Source organism: Cebus imitator, unplaced genomic scaffold, assembly GCF_001604975.1.
Source record: "Cebus imitator isolate Cc_AM_T3 unplaced genomic scaffold, Cebus_imitator-1.0 Scaffold28, whole genome shotgun sequence".
NCBI classification, from domain to species: domain Eukaryota; kingdom Metazoa; phylum Chordata; class Mammalia; order Primates; family Cebidae; genus Cebus; species Cebus imitator.
The window spans coordinates 4,532,189-4,540,262 of record NW_016107343.1 but is presented as its reverse complement, the minus strand read 5'-3'; the positions used below and the strand labels follow the sequence as shown (position 1 = coordinate 4,540,262).

Below are 8,074 nucleotides of genomic sequence, written 5' to 3'. Positions count from 1 at the left end.
TTTACCATTTAAACTATTTATAGGTGTACAATTCAGTGGCATTAATCACATTTACAATGTTGTGCAACCACCACCACCACTATTTCTGAAAATTTTTTCATCATCCCAAACAGAAAACTCTATCCATTAAGCAATTGTGAAAACTGCTGCTATGAACGTGGGTGTATACATGTCTGTTCCAGTCCTTGCTCTCAGTTTTTCTGAGCATATATCCAGAAGTGGAATTGCCAGGTCACATGGTAATTCTATATTTATGTTTTGGAGGAAACACCAAACTGTCGTTTATAGTAACCGCACCATTTCACATTCCCACTGGCGACGCCCAGGCTTCCAATTTCTTCACAGCCTCTCCAACGCTTGTTGTTTTCTGTTATTTTTTGGTTTCGTTTTATTTTGTTTTTAACAATAGTCATCCTGAGAGTATTACTTTTACAATCAGAAATAAGTAAGAAAAGAAATATTCCCCAGGGCTTCTCCAGGCTATAGCCTATGCCACCAAGAAAGACTGAATCGTTGACACCCATAGGAGAGCGTGTGCTGGGAGTCCCTGTGGGCACCAGGGAAGTGTGTTTGAACTCCAGCCTGGCCCACATCAGCTTACCCAGCAGTCCCCCAGAGCCAACAGCTTCAGGTCAGAATCTCCCCGGTCACCACTGGATCCTCAGGTGATTTGGAAGTAAAGGACTTCTCTGTGGACCTGGGTTAGTGCCCCATAGGCATGTTGACCAGCACCCGTGTGGGCCAGGCTGCGATGCTAGCCACATCCCTGTGCCCATCCCCAAGTTCAAAGGTCAGAAGTTCTCTGAGAACATCCAGGGTCACTATCCCTGAGGTCTCTGGTATACTATGTGGCCCTGATTAGGGCAAAGGGAAGGGATCTGAGGGTCACTCTCTTCCTGTACCCACAGGGCCTTGCTGCTCTTGAAGGATTGATTGTCCTGGCAGGATCAAAAGTGGCTCCTGCAAGGGGACACCGTGCCCTCCTTCCATTATCATAGCACTCCCTTTCTTCCAGGAGGAGGCAGCAGCATGTCCTGGGGAGAGAAACAATAAGCTTAGGGTTATCAGGGCACTCCCTTGTCTCCTATCTGAGAGCCTGCAGGGTGGAGTCAGGGCTATCTTACTGTGTGGTGACAAACAGCTGACAATGCAGGGGCACAATAGAGTCCCCACCCCATGGCCCATATCAGAGGCGTGAGGGTTTGGTGAGCTGCTGGTTCGAAGATAATGAATTAGTGCTATGGGGACAAAAGACCTAGGACCCAGGACCATAAGATCACAGGGCATTAGGGTTTCAGGGAACCACCTTGTCTCTCAGCCCCAGTTCCTTTGATATCATTTAACAAATGATCAAAACTCTAGACTAACAGCTCTTGAGCTCAGGCTCTCCATTTGTTTGTTCATCATTGTATTAGCACAGTGTGGTAGCTAGCTCTCACAATGGCCCCAGCAATCATTGCCTCTAGTATTCACACCCACATGTGGTCTGTCTTTTTATTTATTTATTTATTTTTGAGACGGAGTCTCGCTCTGTCACCCAGGCTGGAGTGCAATGGCATAGTCTGAGGTCATTGCAACTTCCGCCTCCCAGGTTCAAGCGATTCTCCTGCTGCCTCAGCCTCCCGAGTAGCTGGGATTACAGGTGCCCACCACCACGCCTGGCTGTGTGGTCCATCTTATATGAAGATGGCCGATGTGTGATCAATAGGCTCTTGCGGAAGTCATGGTATTTCACTCCCAAGGCTAGGTCATAAAAGGCATTGTGATACCTACCTTGATTTCTCTTGGATCACTCTTTCCGAGGGAAGACAGTCACCATATTGTGAGGATGCGCAAGCAGCCCTGTGGAGAGGTCAACACAGGGAGGAACTGAAGCATCTTCCCAACAGCCAGCACCAGCTTGCCAGCCAAGTAAAGTGAGCCACTTTGGAAACAGATCCTCCAGCCCCAGCCAAGCCTTCAGATGACTGTAGCCCCAGACAACATCCTGCTTGCAACCTCATGACAGACCCTGAACCAGAAAAACACAGCCAAGCTGCTGACCCCCAGACATTGTGAGAGATCATGAATGTTTACTGCTGTTCTAAGACGCTGCTTTAGGGTACTTTGTGGTACAACAATAGAATACTGAAAATACAGAGAGCCTAGCACGGTGCCTGCACATGGTCACCACTCAATCGTTGAGTGAATGAATCCTGCTTAGTACTGAACACTCCCACTGACAGCAAACTGTGCCATCTCTCAAAACAATTCATTCTATCTTTGTGCAACTCTGTTAAAGATTATTAGAATTGGCCGGGCGCGGTGGCTCAAGCCTGTAATCCCAGCACTTTGGGAGGCCGAGGCGGGTGGATCACGAGGTCAAGAGATCGAGACCATCCTGGTCAACATGGTGAAACCCCGTCTCTACTAAAACTACAAAAAATTAGCTGGGCATGGTGGCGTGTGCCTGTAATCCCAGCGACTCAGGAGGCTGGGGCAGTAGAATTGCCTGAACCCGGGAGGCGGAGGTTGCGGTGAGCCGAGATCACGCCATTGCACTCCAGCCTGGGTAACAAGAGCGAAACTCCGTCTCAAAAAAAAAAAAAAAAAAAAAAAAATTTTTAGAATTAAATTGTATCTTTCTCAATACAGCACACATACATTGTGTGCACAGGAAATTTACCCACAGACTCATTCATGGAACCCCAAACCTTGTGGAGAAAATTGAGCTAGAGGTGTGCTATACTTCACAGCTGCCTTGGGATGAAGAACCTTGGTTGGTTTCTGAGAATAACCTTGGTTGGTTCCTTATCTTTGTTCTTACTGCTTCAATCTCTGCATGCTCTCCATTTCTGGGCTATTCCTTTACTCTCTATTTAGTTTTCATTTTTGTTCTTTTTTTTAAAAAAAATTTCTAAGAGTTTTTATTATTGTTATTCTCTGAATGTCTTTTTATAGTATCCTGTTCTTGTTTAATCAATGTAATACATTCTTTTCATTCTTGTCTATGTTTATTCTTGAGTAGTCAGCACCTAGCATGATGACTAGAACTTAGTAAGTGTTCAATAAATATTTGTTGACTAAATGAATGAGTTTAACAAATAATTTTGTCTTGGTGAGTTGTATAGTGTGTGTGTGTGTGTGTGTGTGTGTGTACATATATATGTGTGTGTGTGTGTGTGTGAATCTTTTCCAGATAATGCTGAATTGTTTTTTTCAAGGTGATTGTACTACTTCATCTCTTCCCATCAATGGACCTTCCTGGACGGATCCTCTCATTTTCTTATCTTTGTTCTTACTTCTTCAATCTCCGTATGCTCGTCCTTTCTGGACTATTCCTTTACTCTCTATTTAGTTTTTATTTCTGCTATACATATATATATTTTAATTTCAAAGAGTTTTTCTTATTGTTATTCTGTGAATGTCTTTTTATCTTATCCTGTTCTTGTTTAATCAATGTAACACATTCTTTTCATTTTCTGATGTTATTAATGGCATTTTCCAATGTGTTCTTCTTTCTGTATATTCTCAGTTTTCTCCAACTTCCTTTTTAAATATTTTTTGTTTTGGTCCCTATCTTTCATGTTAGGAGCTTTCCTCAAATGACTGGCAATCTGGCTGCTTAAATTTAAGAGTGGGAGATTTTAAAGATGATGTGAAGCTCCAAGTACATGGGTAATATTCATTGACCCTGAATGTCTCTGTAGGGTGCTCCACTGAGATGTTTAGCTGGGGAACCCCCAGTGTAAAAACCTTTGGGTCTTACCTCTTGAGCTGGTCATGTTCCCCTAAGAAAGTTCTTTCATTCTTCTGCCTGGAGGGTAAAGGCCTGGATACCAGTGTCCTTGGGGCCAAGTGGAAGAAGCAGGAAGAGGACTCAACATTTCAGAGGACATACTTTGATTTAATCCTGTTCCTAGTACAGGTCTCCTGTCCTCAACTCTGACTGACGTTCAAGAGAATAAACGTCCAATCTTCTACTAAGGTGAGACAGGGAGGCTAAAGCGCTAACTGCTCCTTAAATTGTTTCAATCAATCTTTCATGTTTTATGACAGCCTCCTCTGCCACCTCTTCTTTCAGTAGAAACTGGTGGCCCAGTTCAGGACAGTCATATATGACTGAGCAAGCTCTGCACTGCATCATTCTGAGTCCACCTCTCTTACAGGCTAGACAGGATAGATTTGTTTATTTGTTTATTTATTTTTTTGAGATTCATTTATTTATTTTTTTGCTCCGTCACCCAGGCTGGAGTGCAATGGAGTGATCTTGGCTCACTGCAATCTCTGCCTCCTGGGTTCAAGCAATTCTCCTGCCTCAGCCTCCTGAGTAGCTGGGACTACAGGCACCTGCCACTATGCTTGGCTAATTTTAGTTTTGGTAGAGATGGGGTTTTACTAGCTTGACCAGGCTGGTCTTGAACTCCTGACCTCAGGTGATCGATCCGCCTCGGCCTCCCAAAGTACTGGGATTACAAGGGTGAGCCACCGTGCCTGGATGTATATTTATCATGACAAATCTCTGGCAGATGGCTATAGAGTGTCTTGAGAAAGGGGAGGCTGTTTCTACTGCACCCGCAGGTGCAGCATGGGCTAGCAGCAGCCCTACTATCATCTCTTAGCCTGTTGAGAATCCAGCAGGGTAAGTCAGGCTGCAACTCATCTTTTCTCACTTCCATTTCATGACCTGCATTCCCAAGGCCTGCTAAATCAGTTGCAACTGGTCCGTTTGCTTTCTAACATCCAAAACTGTGTTGTGGTCTTTTCTTTCTTTCCCCCATCTGGTCTCTATGAATCTACATCTTTATCTTTTTTTTTTTTTTTTTGAGACAGGCACAGGCTCTGTTGCTCAGGCTGGAGTGCAGTGGCATAATCAGGGCTCACCGCAGCTTCCACCTCCCAGGCTCAAGTGATTCTCACACCTCAGCCCCCATGAGTCGCTGGAACTACAAGTGTGCCATGCCTGGCTGATTTTTTCAGTAGAGACAGGGTTTCGCCATGTTGCCTAGGCTGGTCTCAAAGTCCTGGACTCAAGCAATATGCCTACCTTGGCCTCTCAAAGTGCTAGGATTATAGGCATGAGCCACAGTGCCTTGCTATAACTTTTCCAAAAAGATTTCTTCACTATAGTTTCAGGAGGATTTCAGAAAAAAAGTGAAATTAGATGTGTGCATTCAGCCTTCCGTGTTTGTCTGGAAGTCTGCACAAGGAGCATCAACAGAAGATTGCTGAAAGCTTTAGGGTAAATTCATTCCTTTGGAGTCTAAGCCATTGGTTCCAACCTCCCCAGGAAGTTATGGCAAAAGGTTTGTGGATAGGAATGTACTTGGCCAGAAAATGTTCTTCCCTTTAAAAATGTCTCTTAAGGCGGGGCAAGGTGGCTCCACCTGTAATCCCAGCCCTTTGGGAGGCCAAGGTGGGTGATTGCCTGAGGTCGGGAGTTAGTGACCAACCTGGACAACATGGTGAAACCTTGTCTTTACTAAAAATACAAAAATTAGCTGGGCTTGGTGGTTTGTGCCTGTATCCCAGCTACTTAAGAGGCTGAGGCAGGAGAATTGCTTGGACCTGAGAGGTGGAGGTTGTAGTGAGCCAAGATCATGCCATTGTACTCTAGCCTGGGTGACAGAGTGAGACTCCATATCAAAAATAAATAAATAAATAATAAGAAAAAAATTATCTGAAGAAAATAATCATGGAATGCATGCATTTAGCTATGTGGATGTTCATCACAGTGTTGTTTATAATAAAAAGTTAAAATCAAGTCGGGCATCATGGCTTACGCCTGTAATTCCAGGACTTTGGGAGGCTGAAGCAGGCAGATCACTTGAGGTCAGTAGTTCAAGACCAGCCTGGCCAACACGGCGAAACCCTGCCTCTACTAAAAACATAAAAATTAGCCATGCATGGTGGTTCATGCCTGTAGTCTCAGCTACTCAGGAGGCTGAATCAGGAGAATCGCTTCAACTCAGGAGGTGAAGGTTGCAGTGAGCCGAGATCACACCACTGCACTCTAGTCTGGGTGACAGAGCAAGACTCCATCTCAAGAAAAAAAAGAAAGAAGGAAGGAAGGAAGGAGAGAGAGAGAGAGAGAAAGAAAGAGAGAGAGAGAGAAAGAAAGAAAGAAAGAAAGAAAGAAAGAAAGAAAGAAAGAAAGAAAGAAAAAAAGAAAAGAAAATTATGTAACTGACTGAATCCCTCTCTTCTCGGGTTTCCAGGAAACCCAAAGCCAACGTGGAGATCACCTCTGGCAACCTTGCCATCTCTTACCGCTTCTGTGATTGTGCTCTTCATCGGGTCATAATTTTCTGCAATTATTTCTATTTTCCCCATCCTGTGTCCTCTCTGCAACCCCCTCTCTTTTATTGCCATTTCAGTTTTCATTTTCAGTAGCCTCAAATCTTTGGTGATGAAGAAGGGTACACATAAACAAAACCCAAACAAATAAATACTGAAAATCTTTATCTGGGGTGGGCACATCATCACTGTGTTGACTCAGAATGTGCTCAGTACATTTTGTGGCATTCGAGTCCACGTCACTGGTCCCACCCAGCTGTTGCACCACTGGCAGGAGTTTTTGACACAAACACCTAGCAGTGGGGCGTTACTCAGACCTGATAGATCATGGTCTGTGTAGGGTAAACAGGCCGTAGTGGCAAGCCTGAGGACCTGCTGCCCTGGCTATTGCTCAGAGCTGGTTCTGCCTATGCAGGAGACAGGAAAAGAGGGAAATTGAAGGGGGTACGTTCATGCTGGGACAAGGCATGGTGGGACAAGGAGGGAGAGGTGATATTTGGGCAGCTGTGCCCTGGGCTTGGCTGTCCTTTCCCTGGCGGGTCCTGAGCTATTGTTCTTTTACCCAGATCAGTTAATACATGGACCTGGCCCCTCTATGTTCCATCAGGCCTCTTTCTCCCAAATCCTAAACCCTCTGGGGTGAGGGGAATAGCACCTGGCTTTTCCCTGAGGATGGTGGCTTCCCCTAGTAGCAAGTGTTAAGGCTCTTTGTGGTGTGGATCTGGTCTTAGGAGCAAAGTCCTCTCTTTGCTCGCAAGCACGAGACAGTGTACTGAACATGGACTTTGGAATTAGATAGACCTGGAATTGGTCCAGGGCAAGACCTTGGGCAAGAATCTCTCTGAATTCCAGTTTCTCTGTAAATAAAATGAAGATAGGCCTGGCTCACAGTGGCTCAGGCCTATAATCCCAGCACTTTGGGAGGCACAGCCAGATCACCTGAGGTCAGGAGTTCAAGACCAGCCTGGCCAACATGGTGAAACCCTGTCTCTACTAAAAAATATAAAAATTAGCTGGGCATGGTGGCAGTCACCTGTAATCCCAGCTACTTGGGAGGGAGGCTGTGGCAGGAGAATTGCTTGAAACCAGAAGGTGGAGGTTGCAGTGAGCCAAGATCATGCCACTGCCCTTCAGCCTGGGCAACAAGAGCGAAACTCGGTCTCAATAAATAAATAAATAAATAATAAAGTAAAATGAGGCTAACAATTCCTACCTTAGAATATTGACTTGAGCGTTACAGATAAGAAAGGTAAATACTGGGCACATGGTAGGTCCATAGAGAGCTCATTGTCATTAAATCTTTTCAAACCCTATTCAGCCAGGTTCTGGAAGGGAGAGAGAGAGCCTTGTGGGCATGCCCAGGCTGCTTCCCATCCCTGGGCAGTAGCCATACTGAGCTTTGCATCACTTCCACCACACACTAGATGAGGGTTTGTGTCTTGTTCTTTCCTGGCACACAATATGTGTCCTACTTCTCTGAGTGCCCACCAGGTTGGCCTCAGTGCCACTTGCTGCCTTTATCAGCTTTAGAGATGCGCCATGCATCGTTGACCTCTCTTCTGAACCCACCACGCCTCACGCCTCTGTCAGCCCCGGTCATAGCCCAAAACATAAGGCTCCCCGGTAAGGTCACTGCCTCCTACCCCACTCTTCTTCCTGCATGGTTCTTTGCTTATTCTCTCTATCCAACATCCCAGGCCTATTCCCTCCCAGTTTTCCCACTGCCTCTGGAGCACACTCCTCTGCATCTTTGGCCTCCTAGGTGCCCCCTTCCACTTCCTTTTTTTTTTTTTTTTTT

The 8,074-nt window shown here is 45.4% G+C and overlaps 1 long non-coding RNA gene across 1 annotated transcript; it reads right to left on the bottom strand.

Annotated features, from left to right (window-relative positions):
- Nucleotides 1-735: 735 nt before the first annotated feature.
- Nucleotides 736-6,443, bottom strand: LOC119470347. The gene is made up of 3 exons (XR_005199241.1): nucleotides 6,225-6,443; nucleotides 1,774-1,842; nucleotides 736-1,034 (listed from the first exon to the last, which is right to left on the bottom strand). It is a non-coding gene; the product is annotated as an uncharacterized LOC119470347 (long non-coding RNA).
- Nucleotides 6,444-8,074: the final 1,631 nt, after the last annotated feature.